This window comes from Scaptodrosophila lebanonensis, unplaced genomic scaffold, assembly GCF_003285725.1.
Source record: "Scaptodrosophila lebanonensis strain 11010-0011.00,11010-0021.00 unplaced genomic scaffold, SlebRS2 tig00000303-arrow-arrow-pilon, whole genome shotgun sequence".
Lineage (NCBI taxonomy): Eukaryota > Metazoa > Arthropoda > Insecta > Diptera > Drosophilidae > Scaptodrosophila > Scaptodrosophila lebanonensis.
The window spans coordinates 157,754-185,423 of NW_022060641.1; positions in this window are offsets into that span (position 1 = coordinate 157,754).

The following is a 27,670-nucleotide window of genomic DNA, read 5'->3' on the forward strand; positions in this document are numbered from 1 at the left end:
CATGGATTCATAAAGATAAGGTCTACTACGACCAATTTTCTGGAATTTATTTCCTTGGTAAATGAAGCATTTATTCTAAAAATGCAGAATTATATCATTTATCTAGAAAACAGGACCCAACAGATCTTGCTTAGGTCGCATATCTCTAAGTCCGTGTTTGCATCATCAGGTGTGCCTAAAGGTAGCCATCTCGGCCCCTTACTTTTTACATTATATATAATTGACCTCGCCTCTACCTTGTCACACTCTCACATTCTTATGTATTCTTCCCTTCTCATTTTATCGCCTGCAGGATGATCTGAACCGCATGCAATATTGGTGCTTAGCTAAGCACTTGCACCTCAATTGCTCTAAATAAAGTTCATGACATTTCACCGAACTTTGCCTCATTTAGTCACATATACGATTGACAACGTGCCATTGCGTATATTGACTATTGAAGACCTTGGGGTTCATTGATTCCAAATTTAACTTAAACCTTCAGATCTCTAGTATTGTAAATAAGGACAATTGATTACTTGAATTCATTATACGTTGGTTCAGAGAATTTAATGACCATTATACCACAAAGCTTCTTTATACTGCTCTAGAACACCCTGTGCTTGAATACTGCTCATGCGTTTAGTGTCCGTAGTATAGAAAATATCATGAACGTATTGAGTCTGTTTAGAAGCAATTACTTCTTTTTTCTCTATTTTGTTTAAGCTGGGATCCCAACCTCTGCTTGCCATCGTAATCTAGCAGACTAATGCTTATAAACCTCCCTTCTTTAGTAAATCGTAGGACCGTCTTTGGAGTAGTTTTTCTCCAAAAATTGGTTATAGGTGAGGTAGACTCCGCTGCCCTCTTAGCTCACCTTAATGTTTCAGTGCCTTGTAGACCAACAAAGCATTATTTACCGTTCATAGTGTCTAGATGCACAACTGATTATAATCATTTTCGGGTAATTGGCAGTAATTATAATGACACATTTACTTTCGACAGAACTCTCGCTCTTTTCTATAAAAGCTATCCTCTATAATAATCTTCGGGCAAATATCTGACTATTTAGTACTGTGAGGCGGGGCATAGTTTGCCGGACTGGCATTCAATATTCGCCCACCGAGTTGGATATTTACCTCTATTTCTTTCCGTTTTTTTCTTTCTCTCTTTCTTCTTCCCTGTTTCTCTCTTTTCTCATGCGACTCGTGCCGAAGATCGGGTGGGGGCCCCTATAAAAATAGCCCACTCTCATACGGAGCATCCGGAGTACCTGCCGACCTCCCGGATTAATTAGCCCAGCCAGGATATACGGATCTCTGCCCGGGTGGGCATCATTTCTCCGCCTTTAGTGGGATTTAATATGGATACATCGACACCTAAACACAAACGTAAACAAAACCGAGGATCCCCAACCAAAGGCCATCCTTAGCAACACGGCTACCAGCGGGCTCTCATCTACAGGCGGGCCACCTAGGGTTGGGGCGGAGGCTAAAGCGATGGTGGCGAAGAGGGCGGCTAACTTTACCAAGCCCGATCCCGAAAAAGCTGGATACAGCGAAAGACGTACTTCAGCCCGTATCCTGCGTCGTCAAGCCACGGCACCAATCACTGCAGCACAGGCGTCGGTGGAAGATCTTGCCAAAATAAATGAAGACACCCTGTGGGCCAAGCGAGTGCTGCCAAATTTCAAAATGGAGTTCGATGCCAGTGTCAGCAAGCGTCAACGGAGGATGACTGAAATGCTGCCCCTAAGAGACCCGTTCTCGGACCAGCAATTTATTCATTTTAAGTTAGTGTTCTCCTATTGCTAACCTGTAGCACTGGGGATGAGCTATGTATGATGATACTATGATAGTATGGTAGAAACCTTCACCAATACGTGCTCGGCAGTGCCCAAAAAAGCCTACACGAGCGCTGTTTACACAACAAACCGGAAACCACCGTGGTGGTCGCCAGAGCTTGACAGACTTAGGGTCGATTGCAGGAAACATTTTAATAAGTGAATACTGAATACATAAAGTGCGAGCGAGAACTTCTTCATCACCACCCACGCTCCTTCAGGACGAGGATGGTAGATGGATGAACTCATGAATCTGTCCAATAGAATCGCTCGTCGCCACTGAAATATGATTCACAATGTCTTTTATTTACAATCTCTCTGCTCTTGGCCCTACGCTGCACCACGATGATTGCCTGATTACCAGAACTTACTTGGAATTGGTTTTAGGTTGATTGAGGTTATATTCTCTACCTTACCATACTGCTGGTACACGTTGAGTCGCATGTCTGCTCGGGTTCGCGGTACAGAGACCGAGCTTCCATTCTCTCCTTGGCTTTTAGCTTCGTGCGTAACCATTTCTCTCCTACTTCAAAATACCTATCTAAGCGTGGGCGGCGATGCCAGCTTGCTTAACTTGAACTCTGTGTTGTTACTTATTAAGTTAAGATATATGACAGCTAGCAGGTCTTGCCCGTCTTTGCTGGGCTAAGTAAAATGTGCTTATATATATAAGTTTATTTACTATATGATATTTTTCTTTCGACGCTCTCTAAAGTTTTTTAAAGAGTTCATTTTCCAAATAGCAAATATAATACAATAAGTACTATGTATTGTTATACGTACATACATACATATGTACATATCTTCGTTACGCACCGGGCGGACTGCCAGTCCTGACTTAACTGTGTGCTTCCTCAGCACGTTGTACGCACGGTCGAGTTATCCCCGAAAAGTCCGACGCGGCACATTTATTTTTGATTTATAAATTGGGACGTCCCGCCAAAATTGGAGCGTTCGGCAACGCTGCTATGTACATACATTTAAATTTTTCATGCAGGCGTTATCCGCCTATATACATACATACATACATATATAAGTATGTATAAAATTTTTTAATTCAACACTAATTTGTGTCTTAAATTCCAAATATGATTGTTGTGAATGTAAAAGGTGTGTTTCTGCTTTTGTAAATGGCATGAATACACTCACAAAATAGGCTTAACGGTAAATGACTCTTAGATTTGTTCAGAATACATTTGTAGCGTTGTTAGCTAACACTAAAACGGTAAGTCGCTGTAAATAAATAATAAATACTAAACAAAGAAATAATTACTTTTAAAAATGTTAAATAATTTTTAATTAATTATCCTTCCTTTTGTGCCCCATTATTTTTACAGGAAAACTCCCACATTTCAGTCCCTAACAAAATTTCCAAAAACCAAGTATACAGTTTTTCTTGGAATTTTTTTGAGAGTATACAAACTAAGTTTAAAGTTAAGCAGATGAAAGTTGTAGATTTTTCATACAAACTTAGCTGCTCGATTTCCCCCCTTTGGAGCTCGAATTTCGAAAAATCCCTTCTTAGTGGGCACCTACACTATGAAAGGATACTTAAGTCCAAATTTCAGATTCCTAGCTTTTACCGTTTGGGCTGTACGTTGATCACCAATCAGTCAGTCAGGAAAAACTGTTTTATATATATAGAGATATGTGCAATAATAATATGTGATAATTTCATGTGTAATATTAAGTCTAGTAATAATATAAGTCATAAGATCATGTGCGATGCGTTAGTATGTAATGTGGCGCGGAATTTTACCGCGTCACAAAGTCAGTAACAATTCTGAAGCTGCTGACTTGCTTGACAACTTCTTCCAGTCAACTTATTCCTCTGTCTCTATTAGTAATACCTCTTAGCCTTCTCACTTTATTTACGATCCCATTATTACTGATAGTTGTCTACTTTTCGCTATCAAGTCTTTAAAATCCTCTTACTCTCATGGTGTAGACAATATTCCTAGTTATGTACTTAAGGAGTGTTCTAGTTCGCTCTTACAACCATTGCTTAAACTCTTTAATCGGTCGCTTGATTTTTTAATCTTTCCAACTATTTGGAGAAAATTTTTTATTATTCCTTTTTATAAAAAGGGTGGTAAGTCTGATATTTCAAACTACAGAGGAATTTGAAAGTTGTCTGCCATACCAAAATTACAAGTATTTGAAAAAATAGTTTGCAGTACCTCTGCCACTCTGTCATATCTCCTGCTCAACATGGATTCATAAAGATAAGGTCTACTACGACCAATTTTCTGGAATTTATTTCCTTGGTAAATGAAGCATTTATTCTAAAAATGCAGAATTATATCATTTATCTAGAAAACAGGACCCAACAGATCTTGCTTAGGTCGCATATCTCTAAGTCCGTGTTTGCATCATCAGGTGTGCCTAAAGGTAGCCATCTCGGCCCCTTACTTTTTACATTATATATAATTGACCTCGCCTCTACCTTGTCACACTCTCACATTCTTATGTATTCTTCCCTTCTCATTTTATCGCCTGCAGGATGATCTGAACCGCATGCAATATTGGTGCTTAGCTAAGCACTTGCACCTCAATTGCTCTAAATAAAGTTCATGACATTTCACCGAACTTTGCCTCATTTAGTCACATATACGATTGACAACGTGCCATTGCGTATATTGACTATTGAAGACCTTGGGGTTCATTGATTCCAAATTTAACTTAAACCTTCAGATCTCTAGTATTGTAAATAAGGACAATTGATTACTTGAATTCATTATACGTTGGTTCAGAGAATTTAATGACCATTATACCACAAAGCTTCTTTATACTGCTCTAGAACACCCTGTGCTTGAATACTGCTCATGCGTTTAGTGTCCGTAGTATAGAAAATATCATGAACGTATTGAGTCTGTTTAGAAGCAATTACTTCTTTTTTCTCTATTTTGTTTAAGCTGGGATCCCAACCTCTGCTTGCCATCGTAATCTAGCAGACTAATGCTTATAAACCTCCCTTCTTTAGTAAATCGTAGGACCGTCTTTGGAGTAGTTTTTCTCCAAAAATTGGTTATAGGTGAGGTAGACTCCGCTGCCCTCTTAGCTCACCTTAATGTTTCAGTGCCTTGTAGACCAACAAAGCATTATTTACCGTTCATAGTGTCTAGATGCACAACTGATTATAATCATTTTCGGGTAATTGGCAGTAATTATAATGACACATTTACTTTCGACAGAACTCTCGCTCTTTTCTATAAAAGCTATCCTCTATAATAATCTTCGGGCAAATATCTGACTATTTAGTACTGTGAGGCGGGGCATAGTTTGCCGGACTGGCATTCAATATTCGCCCACCGAGTTGGATATTTACCTCTATTTCTTTCCGTTTTTTTCTTTCTCTCTTTCTTCTTCCCTGTTTCTCTCTTTTCTCATGCGACTCGTGCCGAAGATCGGGTGGGGGCCCCTATAAAAATAGCCCACTCTCATACGGAGCATCCGGAGTACCTGCCGACCTCCCGGATTAATTAGCCCAGCCAGGATATACGGATCTCTGCCCGGGTGGGCATCATTTCTCCGCCTTTAGTGGGATTTAATATGGATACATCGACACCTAAACAAAAACGTAAACAAAACCGAGGATCCCCAACCAAAGGCCATCCTTAGCAACATGGCTACCAGCGGGCTCTCATCTACAGGCGGGCCACCTAGGGTTGGGGCGGAGGCTAAAGCGATGGTGGCGAAGAGGGCGGCTAACTTTACCAAGCCCGATCCCGAAAAAGCTGGATACAGCGAAAGACGTACTTCAGCCCGTATCCTGCGTCGTCAAGCCACGGCACCAATCACTGCAGCACAGGCGTCGGTGGAAGATCTTGCCAAAATAAATGAAGACACCCTGTGGGCCAAGCGAGTGCTGCCAAATTTCAAAATGGAGTTCGATGCCAGTGTCAGCAAGCGTCAACGGAGGATGACTGAAATGCTGCCCCTAAGAGACCCGTTCTCGGACCAGCAATTTATTCATTTTAAGTTAGTGTTCTCCTATTGCTAACCTGTAGCACTGGGGATGAGCTATGTATGATGATACTATGATAGTATGGTAGAAACCTTCACCAATACGTGCTCGGCAGTGCCCAAAAAAGCCTACACGAGCGCTGTTTACACAACAAACCGGAAACCACCGTGGTGGTCGCCAGAGCTTGACAGACTTAGGGTCGATTGCAGGAAACATTTTAATAAGTAAATACTGAATACATAAAGTGCGAGCGAGAACTTCTTCATCACCACCCACGCTCCTTCAGGACGAGGATGGTAGATGGATGAACTCATGAATCTGTCCAATAGAATCGCTCGTCGAAGGTTATTTGCATTTCGCTTTGCACTGCATCTGCTAATCGGCAGCCCATGACCGCTGCCAGTATCTCTAACTTTGGTATGGTTATATGCTTCAAGGGAGATACTCTAGCTTTAGAAGCAATTAAGCATACATCGAATTGTTGAGTGTTGTCTTTTATGTGGCATACTCGTAAGTACGCTGCTGCGGCATATGCTTTGCTACTGGCATCGCAAAATGTATGTAGCTCTACTTTTCCAGCTTGGTGATATTGTTGGGAATAGCACCTAGGTATTTTTACCTCAGCCAAATTTTTCAGCTCAGCTATCCATTCTTGCCATTTTTTAACTACACCTCCTTTAATGACGTCATCCCAATTTATGCCAGACTGCCACACTTCTCGCATGATTATACGGCCTTTTATGGTAATGGGTGTTACCAAGCTAAGTGGGTCGTACACGGAGTTTACGGCTGCCAATACTTTGCGTTTAGTAGGCAACTTTGTCCCGTTGAGCAGATCCTCTGTTATGCTGTGCATCGTTGTGGTGGAGAATGTAAATATATCGCTTTTTGCATCCCATATGATTCCTCAAATTTTCTGATAGACATCGGCTTTGCCTTCAAACTGCATAATAGTTGTTGAACCATGTAATTCCTTCGGGATCTGCTGCAAAACTTCGCATTTGTTTTAAATAAAATTTCTTATTTCAAAGTGCGCATTCGCATGAATGCTTTATGATTTTCACCCCTCCGTCAACAGTTGGGTTCAATTGAAGATAATCGTCTACATAATGATCCCTTATGACTGCTTGTACTGCGTCTGGGTCTAATGCTTGGTAAAGTTCCGCATTATAGTTCTTGACGAATTGTGCTGCAAAGGGTGAGGATGTTGTTCCAAAGATCATCGCTTTCATTTGATAAACAGTGGGCTGTGCTTGCAGATTTAAATTACGCCACAAAAAACACTGCGCTGCAGCGTCATCGTCTGAAATAAGTACTTGATTAAACATCTCTTTTATATCAGCTGCAAATGCTATTGGGTGCATTCGAAATCGTATCAGCACACCAAAAATTGAGGTTAACCAATCAGGGCCCGTTAGCAGGTTTTTGTTTAGAGAGGTGTCATTGCTCTCTGCTGCTGCATCAAAGACAAGCCTCACTTTCCCAGGTTTGTTTGGATTTAGTACTGCAAAGTGTGGAAGATACCATAATTTTTGTGACCTAAATACCTCTGGGTTTGTCACAATTCTCGCATAGCCGTTTGCTAGGAGTTTGTCAATTTCTCGTTGATACGCGTTTGCTAGTTGTGGGTCTCGTAGTAATTTACGTTCGAGACATTTCAGCCGCTGTTCTGCCATGTGACGACTCTCTGGTTGGCTTCGGTTGTCGGTTTTCCACGGCAAATTAATCTGAAAGTGATCACCGAATTTAGCTATAGATTTTGAAATTTTGTCAATAACCAATTTGTTCGCCATAGACTTGGTGTTGTCTACTTTTGGCGCACAGCTTCCAAATCCTTCCAAGCTAAATTAACCTTTCAGCATTTCTCGAAGGTCTTGGTTTTCAACTTGACAGCACACGAAGTTAGCTTTCTTCTCTTTTGCTTTGACGGGACCATGCATGATCCATCCTAATCTGGTTTTTGACAACATAGGTCCGTTGTCATTCGTATTAATGACAGCCTGTGATGAGATCAAATGCGCATGCTGTTGTCCAATCAACAGCACTGGTTGTGTGTTTGTCAAAGTATGCATTTTTGTGTACGGGTATTGTTGTTGAATGGTGTTATAATCTACCAACTGCGCCGGCAGTTTTAACTTATTAATGATATGGACATTTCCCATAACATACCTTTTGCCAGCACCACTTATGTTGACTGCAGTTTCGGCTGTATTTTCATACCTGAACACTCCGCCTGTCCGGCTGAAGCAAAATGGTTCGGCCTTTCCTTTTATACCAACATCACGGGCTGTTTGCATGTCTAATAGTGTAGCAGTACTGCCGCCGTCCAAGAATGCCAAGACCTCTTTATCTCCTGTTGGACCATGGATTAGAACCGGTATCATTTTTAGAAGTATATTGTTCTGGACCTCCTGCACACAACCATTAAAACCCATTGGTTGGGATGTGGGTGTTTTATGCAGCATAGGATGATGGTATTTTTCACAATTGTTTATTTTGCATTGCTCACGCTTTGAGCATTGCCCTTTGTGTTGTTTCAGGCAGCAAAAACATGCGTCATACTTTTTGGCGCAGTCCCACCTTTTCTTTACATCTAGTTACAGGAAGTAGTTGCATTTTTCCAACGTATGTCGCTCTTCGTTGCAAACTGGACATTTTGAAGTTCCTCGCCCTGGTGGCCTTTGTTGCTCCTTTTGAGATTGTACATCATTTTGCCTTACTTCAGTTTGCACCACGTTGTTTATTGTAATCATTCTCTTATAGAATCTTTTGTCCTGATACAATGTGCACTGTTGTTGTGCCCACTCAGCAAATAATTTAAAGTCACATTCGGCAGCCCGCTTTCTACGCAGTGTTAGAAATGATCCCCATTCGCGTAGGTAGCTTTCGCCAAGCTTATCGATAAGAATTGCCAACAGTTTGCGAATATCGATAATGTTACCTTCGATAAATCCCAGGGCTGAGTTAATATTTTTCACTGCACAATTGAAGTCTTGGAAATCGCTTATGTCTGTTACACATTTGATTTTTGATGCCTTTTGCATTAATTCGAGTGCAACGTTTTCCGGAAATCCATAAATATTTTCCAGTATTGTCATTATTTGGTTTGTATTTTTTGCCGACATTAGCAAAAGATCCACCTTTTCACGCGCCGCTCCTTTGAGTGAGTTGCTCAAGCGATACACGTCCTCTTCTGCTGAAAAGCCACATTCTCTTCCTGATGTCTCGAATCCCATCTTGAAAGGTCGCCAACCCAAGTACGACGACCCGTCAAACTCAATTTTCCTATTTTGGAAGGATTGCCTTGTGAACATGTTTGAGACGCTGTTTTGAAGATTGCTTTCCATCTGCAGTGTTGGTGGTTGATTTTGTAGGACTTGTGGTAAAGGCTCCGGAAAACCCAAACAATCTTCGGATGACGCTCTCGACAGTGTTGTTTTGGAAGAGCTGTTGTGTTTAACACGGCTTTTCTACTTCCTAACGCGTCCGCCTGCGCTTGGAGTACTTTAAGCTCAGATGTCCTCTATTGAATCTGGTGGTCCTGCTCCGTTATTCGGTCTGCTGAAGCGCCCTCATTTTGGGCTTCACTTAATAGACGCTTTGAATTGAGCATTGCTTTTTGTACGCCGCACATTTTTGTTTGGACCTGCATATTTTTAAAATCGATGGCCTCAATTTGTTGTAGAACTGCCAACTCTTCAACTGGATTTCCGGAATGTTCCATTGCTGTATGTTCAGACTCGAACGATATTGCGTCTACAATTACTGACGCCATGCTGATATTTTCCTCATTTTCTGGCACATCCAGTTCCAGGAAATCGCAAACACGTCGCATTGCTTTTACGCCAAGTTGGCCTGCGATACATTTTGCATGTTGCATTTTTTGTTCTTGGTTATATTCCAGACCAGCGAATTTTCGGAGATCGCGCTTGATAAAATTTTCAGTGACAAATTTGCGGTATAATGCAAAATGGACGTCGCGCAAGTTTTGCGACTTCGACTCGTCGATTTTGATCTTCGCTAATTCTGACCACTGCCACATTTTAATATTTGATTTTGATTGTGGACTGTATTCTACGCGTTAACGATCCGGCTCGAAGGACCAATTTATGTTACTGCGGCAGTAGTTATTTTAATTAAATTTTCACCGGGCTTCCACCAACACGTCTGTTCTTTTTCGATTCCAAATTACAAGTCAGTTTATTCAAAAGTGTTTACATATAATAAATGTAATAAGTGTGTACATAATCAATTATTCAAATGAAGTAAAAAACTGCTAAATTCATTTTAGCAAAATGTACAAATTTTCTGCGACAGTCCTCTTTAGGAATAGCTCCAAAAGAAAGAGCGCCAAAGAGAAAAAAACATTAATACATTTATAAACAAGAAAGGAATGCTAAATGTTTAAATACCCTGTGCCACCCCAAAATAAAAGAAATTAAATTAATTTAATTAATTAATTAAATATAAAATCTCTATATATATAAAACAGTTTGTCCTGACTGACTGATTGGTGATCAACGTACAGCCCAAACGGTAAAAGCTAGGAAGCTGAAATTTGGACTCAAGTATTTCTTTCATAGTGTAGGTGCCCACTAATGGATTTTTGGAAAATTCGAGCTCCAAAGGGGGGAAATCTACAATTTAAATCTGATTAACTTCAAACTTAGTTTGTATACTCTCTGAAATGATAGCAGTTTTCTTGTAAAAACAAGTAGAAAAGCTAAAGTCGGGTGTCCCGACTTTGAAATACTCTGTACAATAAAAAAAAAAAAAATTTGATCGATTTTACCTCTCTCGGTATTCGAACTCACGTAAAGGGTTTATAATTGCACATTTACATAGCAATTGCGTCTGTATGAGTGTATGTATGCCTATGCGCATCTATTCGTATCTGTGCGCTTGAGCAGCGCTGCAGCAGCACATATATTTATGGCTATAACTTCTTGTTAAATCAGTCTATCATAGTGAAACTAGGCATACGGACACATAATAACTAACTGAGGGTATTTGCAAAATTTTCGTTCGAAATTCCAAGAATTACGGGAGTTAGAAAATCGCGATTTGCATGGGAGAGGGGGGAGGGAGGGAAATTCCAAAATATACATTTTCTTCGTATTCACATAAGGCATATGGGACTGGGATATAAGCGATTATACGAATGGAAAATCGGGAAAACCCCAATAGGGGGGAAGTGGGGGGGGGGGGGGGAATCAAAAAAATAAAACAAACTCGTATAGAATACACACATAAGGCATCTTTGTGCAAAATATGGTGTCTCTATCTCTTATAGTCTCTGAGATCCAGGTGATCATACGGACGGACAGACAGACAGACAGGGCTAGATCAACTCGTCTCGTCATGCTGATCAAGAATATATATACTTTGTGGGGTCTGCCACGCCTCCTTCTGCCTGTTGCATTTTTCAGCTCCCGCAAACCTAATATACTTCTGTACATTTCATGTACAGAGTATAAAAATGGGGCACAAAAGGAAACCGCGTCAACAGCCCACAGCCCAAGCGGTAAGAGCTATGAAGCTGAAATTTGGGTTCAAGGATCCTATCATAGTGAAGGTGCCCACTAAGTAGGGATTTTGGAAAATTCGAGCTCCAAAGGGGGGGAAACGAGCTCTAAAGTTTGTTTGAAAATTCTGCATTTCTGCACCGATCAACTTTAAATTTGATTTTAATACCCTATAAAAGAATACAAACAAAATTGGATACTCGGATTTTCGAAATTTGTGGTGGAGCTTGAATTATTGGAGTTTGTGTTATAAATTTATTCCGATCGATTTCAAATTTGGGGACTGTAATCTACGTAACTAAATCTACAACCTTGCGCACAAGGCTTTTCAAAATATGCATTTTACAAATGCAGGCAGAACAAACAATACAAAATATCAAACAGTTGGGGACAACTAAGTATACATACACACACACACACATACAAGCAACTGTTGGTGTAGTTGCGTGCAAACGATTGAAATATCCAATGCAAAATGTGAGACACTAATGTGTGAATGTACACATATACATATGTACACATCTACATATGTACATGTACACATCTATGTATGTAAGATAGGATATGTATTCCAATCAGTTTATTAATATTATATGCTAACAAGTTGTGGTAATTGGTATGAATAAGCAACAAATGTGTATGGGCATTTCATGCCTTTATGCTTAAGTATAGATTTAAGTTGTGTAACGACGCGTTGCACAGCAACCAGCTGTGCGTCATTACGATGCCAAGTAGTTGTAAATTAATAAGTAATTGTAAGAATAGTAAGCCATGAAGGCGAGTAATTTTAAGTTCGGTTTAGGTTAGTTCTCTTCTGGCTCAGGCCCAACGCGCACTGAAGCGCTCTGTATGTTGTTTTACAAGTAAAGAAACACGTGGAGAAGTTTGGGCATACCGCCCTCTTTTATTTGGTGGACACCTCGGCACTTTGGGGTGCCTAATTTATTTCAGCATACTCTGGCCGGCGAGCATACCCGCGGCAGAGTAACAACGTTACAAGTGGCGCCCGAGCAGGGACCCCAAAGAAGTGTGAGGTTAGATCCGACCAAGTAGGGGAGAGAGCGTGGACCTACGATGCTACGAACGAGCTGGATTCGCGTGCTGCGGAAGGAAGAGCTCAGCACGGTGCTGCGCGAGTTCGACATCGAGGAGACCGGCACCGTGGAGGCTTTGCGGGGGCGGCTGGCAACGTTCGTGAAGTCGGCCCAAGAAGAGTACCGACCCCGCCTGGAAGAACTAGCGGCGTATTACGAGAACATGTCGTCGCGTACCGCGACGGCAGGTCAGTTGAGCCCGGTGCCCGGCGGACGGCTGGGAGTCCCGAAACAAGAGGACGTACCGGAGGGACTGCTCGTCGTGACAGAGGCGAACACGACACCGCTAACTCCTGCGACAGTGCCGACCATCTCGGTAGCGGTCGCGGCCTCGCCGGGAGCTACCACAACCGAGCCCACGGCAGCCTCAGCGACGCCAACAGTGGCTCCAGTGCTCTCAACGGCGGACCTGACACAAGCGATTGCCGAGTTGGCTCAGTACACCCACCGGTTGGCCCAGGCTATGGAGGATGGTTTCCAGAAGCTGTCGAGCCAGGTCTGCGGTTCCACCGCGCCTGCTGGTAATGTGCCTGACGAAGATGACCCAACAGCACCGACTCCAGCGTCACCGCTCGCAAGCGCGCAGGCGGTGGCAGAACCACAGGCGCCAACATCAGCCGTGTCAACCGCATCCGCGGCTGGTTCGGCCCACTCGACAATGTCACGAGCGGAGCGGAGAGCCCTGAGCACGGAGGTGGCACAGTGGGGAGTACGTTTCGACGGCAGCGGGGACCCAAGAACGTTCCTCCGGGACCTGGAAGATAAGGCAGAGATGAGGAACGTGCGATTAGATGAGTTGGTGACCGTGTTACCGGAAGTCCTGGTTGGCGAGGCGAAGGAGTGGGAGTGGTCAAGGCGCAATTTGGCACAACGGTGGGCCGAGTTCAGCCAAGACCTACTAAAAGAATATCCAGCGGGTCCCCACATAGAAGAGCGCCGGCGGGAAGCATACAGCCGGGTCCAGGGCGCATCAGAGGGCCCTATCGAGTATGTCCGAGAGATGCAACGACTGATGCGCGGCGCGGAGATGACTGCAGAGGAGCAGCTGAGACTTGTCCACGCCAACGGGCTACCAGAAATACGCGCCAATCTCCGCCTGGCAGGCGAAGAAGTAAGCTCACTCGATGGGTACGTACAGGCGGCACAGGGCGTGCGCCATGGAATCCTAGCACGGTCACAGGCGGCCGGCAATGATGAGACGAACGCCACACACCCTACGCCGTTCCCACAGCCGGTGGCGGTTGGCCCAGCGGACACGCATCGTCGCCCACCCATCTGCAGACGTTGCGGGATGGGAGGGCACAGTATGGACGCGTGCCCAAACTCTCAACAGCTCTACTGTTGGGACTGTGGTAAGATGGGGGTGCGTGCGAACGAATGCTGCCGACGCGCGACGTCCCACATCAACAGTCGGCGAGCCCACGCAGGCAGATTCCAATTAACAACGACACGCAGGGTAGCGGCCGCGCTACCAGTAGACTGCGATGGTGTACTGGTAGAGGCGGTCGTGGACACCGGAGCGACACGCAGCTTCGCGAGTCCGATGCTGGCGCAACGCCTGCGGGCGCCAGACGGAGGAAATGTACGGTCCGTGAGCGTGACTGTGTCCATGGCTGACGGGACACAGAAGACGGTCCGTGAAGAAACGAAGGCGACGGTCACGGTGGGCGACAGTCGCGTAGTACTGCCGCTGCTCACACTCCCCGGATGCATAGATGAGCTCACATTGGGACTGGATTATGTCCAAATGGCCAACGGGGCGGTGACTGTGGGCGGCCAAACTGTAGAATTGCGAACAAACGATCCACGGCCACGCAGACGGCGGAGGCGAAATCGCAGAGCCCGACATGCAGCCTTGGTGACAAGCGAGGATCAGGCACGCCAGTACAATCTGCGGAGACGCGAGTGGCGACCCAGACTGGGCGACGAGGTGCTCGTGCGACAACATCACCTGTCCAACGCAGCCGAGCAGTTTGCGGCCAAGCTGGCGCCTCGCTTCGATGGCCCATTCACGGTACGAGCATTCATATCCCCAGTTATAGTGCGTGTGCGACCGGTGGCGGGCGGCAGAGGTAGAACGGCACATGTGCGGGATCTAAAAGCGGTGAACGCAGAAGACAGCGAAGCCGACGAAGGCAGCGACGACAGAGGCAGCGTTAGTATGGTCACCAGGGCCACGCCACCGACAGCTTCACAGCAGCCACAGCAGGCCACTCCTCAGCGTCAACAAAAGCAGCCACAGCGGCAGTCCGGGCATCAAAATCGGCCATATCAACGAGCACGACGACAGCAGCCACGGGCACGACAGCAGCAACAGCAACCAGAGCTTCGTAGCAGCCACACCGACAACAGCAACGGCAACACCACCGGCGTCCACCAAAGCGGGAACAGCAAAGCTGCTGTTCTAGCCGAAGAAGATGCCCATGTAAGCCTACAAACATAATTAAACGCAGATTGTTGTTACGTTTCAGGCCATGTGAAGCGATGTAGATTACCGCACCGCCTGAGATACACACTCAGCGCCGAATATACCAGAGACGCAGCAGATGGGCGGTATGCTAACTCCATTGGCGATCCCTAAACAGCTACGGCAACAGCAGCCAGTCCCACAGCAGCCACTACAGCACCCATTACAGAATCCAGAGGATGACGACACGTCAGCACCACGCGGCGGAAATGCAGAAAACAACAATGCGACCGAATGACAGAGCGAACAGCTGACGGTGAAGGTACAGGTGGCGTTGACAGGTGGCCAAGCGCGAGGGGTGGCAGCGCTGCCACCCAGCTGCTACACATCTGCCGTTCGATTATGGCGCGGTGAAGGAAAATTCGAAAACACTACCGATCGGGCCGTTCGACCCCTTGGGGAAAGGGGGAGGTGTAACGACACGTTGCACAGCAACCAGCTGTGCGTCATTACGATGCCAAGTAGTTGTAAATTAATAAGTAATTGTAAGAATAGTAAGCCATGAAGGCGAGTAATTTTAAGTTCGGTTTAGGTTAGTTCTCTTCTGGCTCAGGCCCAACGCGCACTGAAGCGCTCTGTATGTTGTTTTACAAGTAAAGAAACACGTGGAGAAGTTTGGGCATACCGCCCTCTTTTATTTGGTGGACACCTCGGCACTTTGGGGTGCCTAATTTATTTCAGCATACTCTGGCCGGCGAGCATACCCGCGGCAGAGTAACAACGTTACAGTTGGTTGAAATAATCTGAATTGTAGATATAAGTTGTTTGAATTATCATTGAATTGTAGACTTAAGCCGTTTGTAACTAATTAGTTGTAAGCGCTCATAAATGTTAATTTGTAATAACAGCTGTTTATGTTAGTCTCTTGGTCGCTGTTAAGTTAATGTCCACATTATGTTATGCGTATGCTAAGCCTTGCATGGCTAGCAATAAAGCACTTGAAAATTGGAAGTCGATTTGTGCAGTTTATTTGATTTCGTTTCGGTGCTTTTCAGTGCATACACAAGCCAGTGCGTTCGTGCATATAAGTACAAGGGTACTTATATACACACATACATCTTTAATTGGATCGTCGCGACGAGGGACCCCTTCACTTTGCCTACCGGCAACTTTGGATGATCTGAGCGATCATTTTGGCGCCCCCGGGTGGACTCATCGTGGTGACTTGTTGGACACTGGACATTGGGTCTGGAGTCATTCCTGCCATCTGGTTGTGTGTTCTGGAGATTTCGATCCGGCCTTAGCCTCAAGAGCAGATTTGGAAAATTTGTGCGTCACGACAGAAACGCTGCTCATGAGTAAAGGTGTTCGGCCTAAGCCTCATAGGGATAGCCTGGCAAACTCTACAATGTTTGGATCAGGTTGCCATAGCAAGCAGCTGCCGTCGATGAAACTCCCAAAATTCAGTGGCGATTATTCGGAGTACAAAAATTTCATTGGTCTGTTCGAAAACTTGGTTGACCATGACGCATCTCTGACGAACATAGAGAAATTTAATCACTTGCTTTCTTGTTTGGACAAAGAAGCGCTTGGCACAGTCAAAGCTTATCAAGTGACTGATGCCAATTATCCAAAGGCGCTAGCAGCATTAAAACGAGTGTATGACAATAGTTGCCTAATCGTTTTCGACAGCGTGTCCAAGCTGTTCGACTTGCCCAAAATGCAAGGACCGTCTGCTTCATCTTTGCGCTCCCTAATAGATAATGTAAGGGCAATTTATGAATCGCTGTTGTCATTGGGTGATGAGAAGCAAATAGCAAACGTCATACTCATACATTTGGGTATGGGTAAAGTAGACTCCATCAATCGATACAAAAGGGAGGGGAGAGGAAGAGGGCCTCGACTACAGTCAACTTCCATCTTGGGAAGAATGCGAGGCCACTCTTAATAAACGCTACCAGCATCTGTCTGCTGAGGAGGCATCGTCTGGCCGGCCTAAGAAGCCAAGTTCCGATGGGTCAAAAAGGAATGGTAAAACGGCGTTGGCAGTAGCACAGCCAAGTCAGCCATTGACCCCTAAGTGTCCGTTTTGTCAGTCGAATGACCACTACGTACAAGTATGTCCTCAATTTTCAGCGATCGCTAGAGATGAGCGTTTTAAATTTGTGAAACGGGTACAGTTGTGCATAAACTGTTTGCGAAAAGGTCATACGACTAAATCCTGCAAGTCTGGTTGTTGCAGAGTCTGTTCGAAGCCGCATCACACGCTCTTGCACAAGTACGAATATAGTTCGAACATTTCGCAAGCTGCGGCTTCTAGTCACACGTTGGTAGCACAATCGGCAGTACCAACGCAAACGTCGGCGGTAAACCACGCCACGACAGTGACTGACCAAGTAATCTTAGCAACAGCAATTGTTAAGGTAATGGACCAGCCAGGTTCCTACCAATAAGCCAGGGCACTTTTAGACTCTGCTTCGCAGGTCAATTTTATGACCGAGGACTTGGCCAGAGTCCTAAAGCTTAAGAGGGAGCGCAAAGACATTTGTTTATTAGGCATAGGCAAACGAAAGTCTGAAGTACGTCATATCGTTCAAACTTCTATAGCTTCTCGAATTGACAAATTTGAGCTGACGGCAGAATTTGCAGTGTTGAATAACATTTTTTCGTACCAGCCTGAAAAACTGGTAGTAGACGTTGACGTGCCTAACGGTTGTGAATTAGCAGATCCGCAATTCCATCGGCCGCAACGCATAGATCTGCTACTTGGGGCAGATGCATTTTTTGATTTGCTACGAGAAGGGCAAATAAAGGGTACCAGTGACTCGCCGGCTTTGCAATTTACGGCACTTGGCTGGATTGTAGCTGGCCGTTGCCGTTCTGCGGGGTCAACTGAGCTGCCGTCAACATCGCTCGTGAGCTTAAATCAAAGCTCTTCGTCAAATCCAGAATGTCAGGAACTAGATAGTCTCATCCGTAAATTCTGGGAGTTGGAAGAAGTTCCAAATTTGTCCGATCAGAGTTTGTACACCCCAGAACAAGTGCTTTGCGAGAAAACATTTCTCGAATCGGTCAATCGCTTACCCTCGGGCAGGCTGACTGTTTCGTTGCCATTCAAATCCAGTCCCAAAATTCTCGGAAATTCGTATGAGACAGCCTTAAGGCGGTTTTTGGCTCTGGAAAGAAGAATGGCAAAGCAGCCTGATACACAATCGATGTACATTACCTTTATGAAAGAGTACATTTCGTTGGGCCATATGAGTGCCATTGAGAACAGTGTACGGAGAGAGCCGCATTATTTTATACCGTACCAATGCGTGCTAAGGCCACAAAGCACGTCAACAAAGTTGAGAGTCGTTTTCGACGCGTCTAGCAAGACGTCGTCACAATTGTCTTTAAATGACATCCTGATGGTTGGTCCAACCATACAGCCATGTCTATACTCAACATTGTTGCGATTTCGACTTCATCCATTCGCCCTGTCGGCAGACATTGCAAAAATGTACCGACAAGTCGAAATCAACGAATCGCATCGCAATTTCCAACTTATTATTTGGAGAAGCAACTCCACTGAACCACTCCAATTGTATCGTTTAAACACGGTAACATACGGTACTGCTTCGGCACCTTTTTTGGCAATTCGTTGCTTAAAGTACCTGAGTGAGCTACATGCGGTTTCGCATCCTTTGGCATCAAAGTCGCTGGCTAGCGATTTCTATGTAGATGATCTGCTATCTGGAGCAGACACAGTGGAAGAATTGCGAATGCTATGGAATGAGCTAGTTTCAGTGCTCGAATCATTCGGTTTCACCTTAACGAAATGGGCATCAAATTGTGAAACATTTAAAGCGTCGCCTTCTGACGAAATGGTGATCGGCCATCAGGAGGATACGAAGACGTTGGGGCTCATTTGGAGCCCGCGTGAAGACGCTTTTAAATATTCGATGTCGAACATGTCGATCGACATTGCCCCCACCAAGCGCTCGATTTTATCGTTTATATCCAGATTATACGACCCTCTTGGTTTACTTTGTCCGATTATCACTCGACCAAAAATTCTGATGCAAGAAATTTGGCTTCAAAAATCCGCTTGGGATGACCCAATTCCCGACCATTTACTGTCCGACTTGCAGTCAATTGCGCAGTCATTTTGTGAGATTGAAGCTATACGCATTCCCCGGTATGTCGGCCAAAGGCACCAAAGGCACAAAATGTTAGGTTCATGGCTTTGCCGACGCATCGACAATGGCTTATGGGTGCTGTATTTACCTGCGAATTGAGCGAGAGCACACAGTAACTGTGAATTTGCTGACTGCAAAGTCGAAGGTAGCGCCTCTGAAGACAAAGTCGGTGCCACGCTGAGAATTGTGCGCAGCACAGTTGCTAGCAAATTTGTGGGAAAAAGCTCGGCATCTTCTCCATGTGCCTGTTGGCCAAATCGTATTTTGGTCTGATTCAGAGGTAGTCCTGCATTGGTTGCAAACTCATCCTTCACATTTGAATACATTTGTCGCCAATAGAGTTGCTACCATACAGTAATTGACATCAGACGCCACTTGGAGCCATGTACCGACTGCAGAAAATCCAGCTGACTTAACTTCGCGTGGTTGTACCACTGCAGAATTGATTGATTCACATTGGTTTGGTGGTCCAAAGTTTTTACAGAATGACCAGAACCTTTGGCCAACTAATTCTCACATTAAGTTGACCAAAGAGCAATCAGTGCTGGAGAAGCGGAAGAATGGGACGGTTCTCATCGCGGCCGATAATGCTTCAAATCCAATTTTGGATTTAATTGAAAGGTCATCGTCGTACTTAAAAATTCTCCGCATAGTGTCGTACATGTTTCGATTTATAAACGGAAAGGGGTCAGGACACATATCGCTTGTGCCAACTTCGGCTGAATTGCACTTCGCCTTTTTGGCTATTGTGCACGTGATCCAGCATACTGCTCTCGCAGCCGAAATAGTCAAATTAGACAAGTCGGTGATCCTGCAACCGTCGTACCAAAAGCTTAATCCATTTCTGAGTCCGTATCAGTATGGAAAGCGAACTTTGATGTTGGTACGAGTTGGCGGCCGTTTACTCAAAGCGCCGTTGCCCCACAATGCGAGATTCCCATTACTCATGCCAAAGGGATGGCGATTTGTTAATTCATATCTGCGATACTTGCACCTTACCAATTGCCATGCAGGCCCTCGTGCGCTCTTGGCTATTCTTCGCCAGAATACTTGGCTGGTAAACGCTAAGCAAGCGTGCAACGCAGTGGTTCGGCAGTGTGTGCATTGTTTTCGATACAAGCCAATACTAGCCAACCAAATAATGGGAAATTTACCTGCTGATCGGCTACAGGGATGTAGGCCGTTTGAAGTCAGCGGAGTGGACTTTTGTGGTCCAATTCCTGGGAATACGTGGCAGAGCGCCAGTTAAGATGTACGTTGTCGTCTTTGTTTGTTTTACGTCCAAAGTTGTGCACATTGATATCGTTTATGACTTGACTCCTAATTCTTTTATAATGTGTTTATCCAGGTTTGTGGGTCGCCGTGGAGCAGTCAAGCGGCTATATTGCGACAATGCCACCAATTTTGTGGGTGCAGCGCGCTTGCTGGAGGAGTTCCGGGCCACTTTCATCAGCAACCAGGATGCCATCAGGTCGTATGCTGCCACCAAGGGAATAACGTTCCAGTTTATTCCCCCTCGAGCGCCGCATTTCGGCGGCCTATGGGAAGCGGCGGTAAAGTCGGCAAAGGGGCTCCTCATCAAGGCAATAGGAAGCGCCAAGCTGCGGCAGGACGAGCTAGCAACCGTACTGGTAGAGGTGGAGGCCATCCTCAATTCGCGGCCAATCGTGGTGGACGGAGCCAATCCCAACGACGGCGAGGCGATAACTCCAGCTCACCTACTCGTAGGCGGAACGCTCGTGCCGCTGCCAACCGGGTCAGGGCAGCCCGTGAGAGACGACAGGCTCAGGCATCAAGCAGCGGTTTTGGGCAGACTGGTCAAAAGACTACCTGCTGAGCCTGCAGCAGCTCCAAAAGTGGGCAGTGGGTCGGCCAGATCTGGAAAACGGAACGATCGTACTCGTCCACGAGGACAACGCGCCGCCTCAGCAGTGGATGCTGGGAGTCGTCCAAGAGGCGATAAAAGGCCCAGATGGAAAAGTGCGCGTGGCGATAGTACGGACGAAGGCAGGAGAATTTAAGAGGGCAATTCATCGCTTGGCGCCTCTGCCAGTCGAGCTGTTTTGAAGCGAATCGCTTCAACGCGGCCGATGTATGGGCATTTCATGCCTTTATGCTTAAGTATAGATTTAAGTTGGTTGAAATAATCTGAATTGTAGATATAAGTTGTTTGAATTATCATTGAATTGTAGACTTAAGCCGTTTGTAACTAATTAGTTGTAAGCGCTCATAAATGTTAATTTGTAATAACAGCTGTTTATGTTAGTCTCTTGGTCGCTGTTAAGTTAATGTCCACATTATGTTATGCGTATGCTAAGCCTTGCATGGCTAGCAATAAAGCACTTGAAAATTGGAAGTCGATTTGTGCAGTTTATTTGATTTCGTTTCGGTGCTTTTCAGTGCATACACAAGCCAGTGCGTTCGTGCATATAAGTACAAGGGTACTTATATACACACATACATCTTTAATTGGATCGTCGCGACGAGGGACCCCTTCACTTTGCCTACCGGCAACTTTCGGATTCCCCAAACAATGGCCAGACACTCCTTCTCCGTAGCGCTGTAGTTGACCTCTGCTTTCTGCAGTTTCCTACTGGCGTAGGAAATCACGTGCTCCTGGCCGTCTACGTTCGGTGTCAAAACCGCGCCCAGCCCATACTCGCTGGCGTCAGTCTGTAGGCAGAAGCGTTGTGTGAAATCGGGGCACGCTAACACCGGCGCTTCCATGAGCTGTCTTTGGATACAATCAAGTGCCTCCTGCTGCGGTGTTCCCCAACTCCACTTGTGGCCTTTCTTTAACAGCTCGGTGAGTGGGCCTATCGTTGTGGCGAAATTGGGTACAAAGCGGCGGTACCACGAGGCCATCCCGATGTACTGCCGCAGCTGTTTTAGGTTGGCCGGGGGCTTCAGTTCACGTATGGCTGCCACCTTTTCTGGATCCGTCTGTATCCCGTCTTCTGCCACCAGGTGCCCCAGGTAGCGTATGGACCTGCGAAAAAACTCACACTTATCTTGATTTACCCGTAGGTTTGCCGCTCTCAGTCTTCGAAACACCTCCCTCAGGTTACATAGGTGTTCTTCGAACGTCTTCCCAACCACAACTATGTCGTCCAGATAGGCAAACGCGTGTGGAGCCATATCCGGGCCGATGACGCTATCTAGCGCCCGCTGGAAGGTGGCTGGGGCGGAGTGCAGGCCAAATGGCATCACTCGCCATTGGAAAAGGCCCCGTCCCGGCACTGTGAAGGCGGTGTATTTGCGGCTGTCGGGCTCCATGGGGATCTGCCAATAACCGTTTCGCAAGTCGATGCTGCTGATGTACTTTGCCTGTCGTAACTGTTCGAGAATATGTTGGATCCTCGGAATGGGGTATGCGTCTGGCTCCGAGCGCTCGTTCAGCTGGCGGTAGTCGATGCACATTCGCCACGCCCCATTCTTCTTGCGTACCAGGACTATGGGCGCGCTGTACGCGCTATCGGACCACTCAATGCAGCCCTTCGCCAGCAACTCATCAACCTCGTTGTCAATCACCGCTTGCATCGCCGGATTCCTCGGATAGTAGCGCTGTTTAATGGGCCTGTCGTCTTTCACGCGGATCGTGTGTGTCGCCACCGACAACACGCCCACAATGTTCTCAAAGCGTGGTAATTCCTCCTGAAGGAACGTGGCAGCCTGAGCAGCCTGTTCATCTATCAGCGTAGCCGCCGATGGAGCAATTGGCTCTGTGATCAACAATGCCGCACATCGTACTCTGCGGCGCGCCTGACGCCTTCTCCGCCGTCGTCGCTCACGCACATCTCGCATCTCCAGCTTGTGGCTGCCGGCGGTGAGCGTACCATAGGCTTTGCTTATGAAATCTAGCCCTAGTGAGAGCTCGTCCTCGCAGCCCGGCAGTGTCAACAGTGGTACCGAGATGCATTTGTCGTCCACTGTTATCGCCGTCATCGTCTCCTCGCAAACAGTTTGTCGCGAGCCGTTGGCCATCGACATCGACACCTCTACACTCCGTACATTCTCCCCACCTGGCTTTCTCAAGCGTCGTGCCAGCGCCGGGCTCACGAAGCTACGAGTGGCTCCCGTATCCACCACCGCGTCGAGGGCAAGACCACCGCAATCCACCCTCAACACCATCACTCGCGAGCGTTCTGCCACTAGTTTTCCTGCGTGGGCCCTGGCGTTTCCCGCTCTGCGGCGACAGCACTCGTTCGCTCGTATGCCCAGCCTACCGCAATCCCAGCAGTATAGTTGTTGTGGGTTTGGGCAGCATTCGTTGCGTGCCCCGCCATACCACAGCGTTTGCAAGACCGCCCCTGGTGTGCCGACGAGCTCTGCATCTCGGGCCCGGTTGCTGTTGTTCGCGCGGGTGCAGTCTGTAAAGGGACAAAGTCTCGCCTGTTTAACTCACCACCAGATATGGGCTGCGTATCCGTTGGCTCCGGACGTCGGATCGGAAACCCCCGTGAGCCCCTGAACGCTGGCTGGGATGGCCCTGCCCCAATGGTACAGGCCGGAACCAGGCCCAACTCCTCCAGCTCTGCTGCTTGCCGTTTGAATTCTGCCACAGTATGGACATCCTGATGTCGTATCCTGATGTTGATCGCTGGTCGGCTGTTGCGGTAGATGAACCTCAGCTGCTCCTCTCCGGGCATGTCTGCATGGAGCATCAATTCCAGCATCGCTTGGACGTAGGTCGCAGTGGACTCCGACTCGCCCTGAAAGCGTCGTTGCGCATTCTGTCGCCACCGCTCAATGTGAGGAGCGGCCGGGTACGCTTCTAGCAGTTCCGCGCGGAACTCTGCCCACGACTGGGTCGGGCTTCGCCTTGTGCGGTCCCACGTCAGTGCCGCGCCCTCCAGAATGTTTGGTAACATCGGCACCAAATTATCTACCGGCTCCCCACTCACTTCCGCTTTCTCTTCTAGCCTGCGCAAGAATGCCCGTGGGTCCCCGCTGCCGTCGAAACGTACTCCCCACTGTGCCACCTCCGTGCTCAGGGCTCTCCGCTCCGCTCGTGACATTGTCGAGTGGGCCGAACCAGCCGCGGATGCGGTTGACACGGCTGATGTTGGCGCCTGTGGTTCTGCCACCGCCTGCGCGCTTGCGAGCGGTGACGCTGGAGTCGGTGCTGCTGGGTCATCTTCGTCAGGCGCAGTCCGGGCAACAAAATCGGCCATATCAACGAGCACGACGACAGCAGCCACGGTCACGACAGTCACGACAGCAGCAACAGCAACCAGGGCTTCGTAGCAGCCACACCGACAACAGCAACGGCAACACCACCGGCGTCCACCAAAGCGGGAACAGCAAAGCTGCCGTTCTAGCCGAAGAAGATGCCCATGTAAGCCTACAAACATTATTAAACGAAGTTTGTTGTTACGTTTCAGGCCATGTGAAGCGATGTAGATTACCGCACCGCCTGAAATACACACACAGCGCCGAATATACCAGAGACGCAGCAGATGGGCGGTATGCTAATTCCATTGGCGATCCCTAAACAGCTACGGCAACGGCAGCCAGTCCCACAGCAGCCACTACAGCACCCATTACAGAATCCAGAGGATGACGACACGTCAGCACCACGCGGCGGAAATGCAGAAAACAACAATGCGACCGAATGACAGAGCGAACAGCTGACGGTGAAGGTACAGGTGGCGTTGACAGGTGGCCAAACGCGAGGGGTGGCAGCGCTGCCACCCAGCTGCTACACATCTGCCGTTCGATTATGGCGCGGTGAAGGAAAATTCGAAAACCCACCGATCGGGCCGTTCGACCCCTTGGGGAAAGGGGGAGGTGTAACGACGCGTTGCGCAGCAACCAGCTGTGCGTCATTACGATGCCAAGTAGTTGTAAATTAATAAGTAATTGTAAGAATAGTAAGCCATGAAGGCGAGTAATTTTAAGTTCGGTTTAAGTTAGTCCTCTTCTGGCTCAGGCCCAACGCGCACTGAAGCGCTCTATATGTTGTTCTAAAATTAAAGAAACACGTGGAGAAGTTTGGGCATACCGCCCTCTTTTATTTGGTGGACACCTCGGCACTTTGGGGTGCCTAATTTATTTCAGCATACTCTGGCCGGCGAGCATACCCGCGGCAGAGTAACAACGTTACAACCTTCCTCTCGCTTGGGGACCTCCAGTTGTGCCTTCGGCGGTACAGGACTCACCGGACGTGACTCATAGCGGGCCGCTAGCAGTTCTAGGCGTGACTGGTGTTCTGCCTGTACTGCAGCGCTTGCTCTACCCATTAACTTTTCAAGGCCAGTGCTTTTGACTCCACTGTACTCTACTCTTAAGCAACTTCACTTATGCAACTTATTTTGACACCACTTTTAAGCACCTTTTGTCTTTTTAACACGCACAAATACCAATCGTCTGCTAGCATGGATGAGCCCCCAAATGTAAGATAGGATATGTATTCCAATCAGTTTATTAATATTATGTGCTAACAAGTTGTGGTAATTGGTATGTATAAGCAACAAATGTTTGACAACTATTAAAGGCAGCTCGTTTAACAACAACTTTATCGAATATTACAACACGACGGTACGACTATGGATCAATTCAACTATATAGTATGTACGTGCGACTCACGACCATGCTACTTGACGACTGCTTCTATTCGCTGCTCTTGCTCTTCTCTTCGTTGCTGCCAGTCCTGCCAACCGGTGTCACTCCTAGATGCATATGCCTCTATACCATTTCACATGTATATACATATGTATGTGCATTCGTCTTGCACTGACAGAGCAAGAAATGTTAATTAATTAAAAATTACTTAACATTTTTAAAAGTCATTTTTTCTTTGCTTAGTACATTTGGCATTAGGGTTTTCATTAGTAACTTTATGCAGCAACAACAAATTACAAACAAGATAGAACGCTACAGTCGAGCAAGCCCGACAGTAAAATAGCCTGTACTCTACAAAAAAAAAAAAAATAATAATTAAAAAAAAAACAAGATAGAACGCTACAGTCGAGCAAGCCCGACAGTAAAATAGCCTGTACTCTCCACAAAAATGAAAAAATTAAAAAAAAAAAAATTTTTTTAAAATTAAATTATTAAAAAAAATGAATGAATTAATTAATTAAAATAATTAATTAAATTAAATTAGAATACATGTTTATGTTCAGTTTAAACAGCATACATTTACATCACGTACCTATGCGTGTTTATATGCGTGTATGTATGCAGCACAAAGTTAAACCAAAGCAGCAACAACAACAACAGCTGCGGGCAGCGCTGCCGACAGAGGCAGCGCATGAGCAGCGATTTTACTTATGGCTATAACTTTCTTCAGAATTGACCTATCATGATGAAATTTGGCACACGGACACATTAGTACTAACTGGATGTACCTACCAAAATTGATTTCAAAATTCCGAGAATTACGGAAGTTATAAGAAAAAATACGAATTGCGGGGGAGTGGGGGGGTGTATCAGAAAAAATAAACAAACTCGTTCTGCCTAGGGCTTATAGGAACCTTGATACCAATTTTGGTTATCCTAGCTCTTGTACTTACTGAGATCCTTGCGCTCATACAGACAGACGGACAGACGGACAGACGGACAGACGGTCAGACGGACAGACGGACAGACGGACAGACGGACATGGCTATATCGACTCGTCTTCTCATCCTGATCAAGAATATATATACTTTGTGGGGTCTGCCACGCCTCCTTCTGTGTGTTACATACATGCGCACAAAACTAGTATAGCCTTTCACCCTTTGGGTACAGGCTATAAAAATTTTTAAAAAAATTAAATTATTAAATAAAATGAATGAATTAATTAATTAATTAAATTATATTAGAATACATGTTTATGTTCAGTTTAAACAGCATACATTTATATCACGTACCTATGCGTGTTTATATGCGTGTATGTATGCAACACAAAGTTGAACCAAAGCAGCAACAACAACAACAGCTGCGGGCAGCGCTGCCGACAGAGCTGCAGGCAGCGCATGAGCAGCGATTTTACTTATGGCTATAACTTTCTTCAGAATTGACCTATCATGATGAAATTTGGCATACGGACACATTAGTACTAACTGGATGTACCTAACAAAATTGATTTCAAAATTCCGAGAAGTTATAACTTATAAGAAAAAACACGAATTGCGGGGGAGTGGAGGGGTGCATCAGAAAAAAAACACAAACTCGTCCTTTCTCGGACTTAGGAGAACCTGGATACCAAGTTTGGTTATTCTAGCTCTTATACTTTCTGAGATCCTTGTGTTCATACAGACGGACGGACGGACAGACGGACATGGCTATATCGACTCGTCTCGTCATGCTGATCAAGAATATATATACTTTGTGGGGACTGCCACGCCTCCTTCTGTGGGTTACATACATGTGCACAAAACAAGTATAGCCTTTCACCCTTTGGGTACAGGCTATAAAAACGCAAATATCAAATAGTTGGGGACATCATATACACATACTCACACACAGAACAAGCAACAGTTCGTGTCTATGTATGCGGCTCTCTACGTACTGTTGAAAAAGTAAAGAGAAACATGCATGCATATGTACATACAAGTACATATGTATGTATGTATACATTGGACAATGGAGCACTGTTGTTTGATTGTAATAAATAATGTTCTATGGTTTTAAATAAAATTATGAAAACGAAAAACAACAACAACTGCAAGTCATTGGCTCGCGCTTC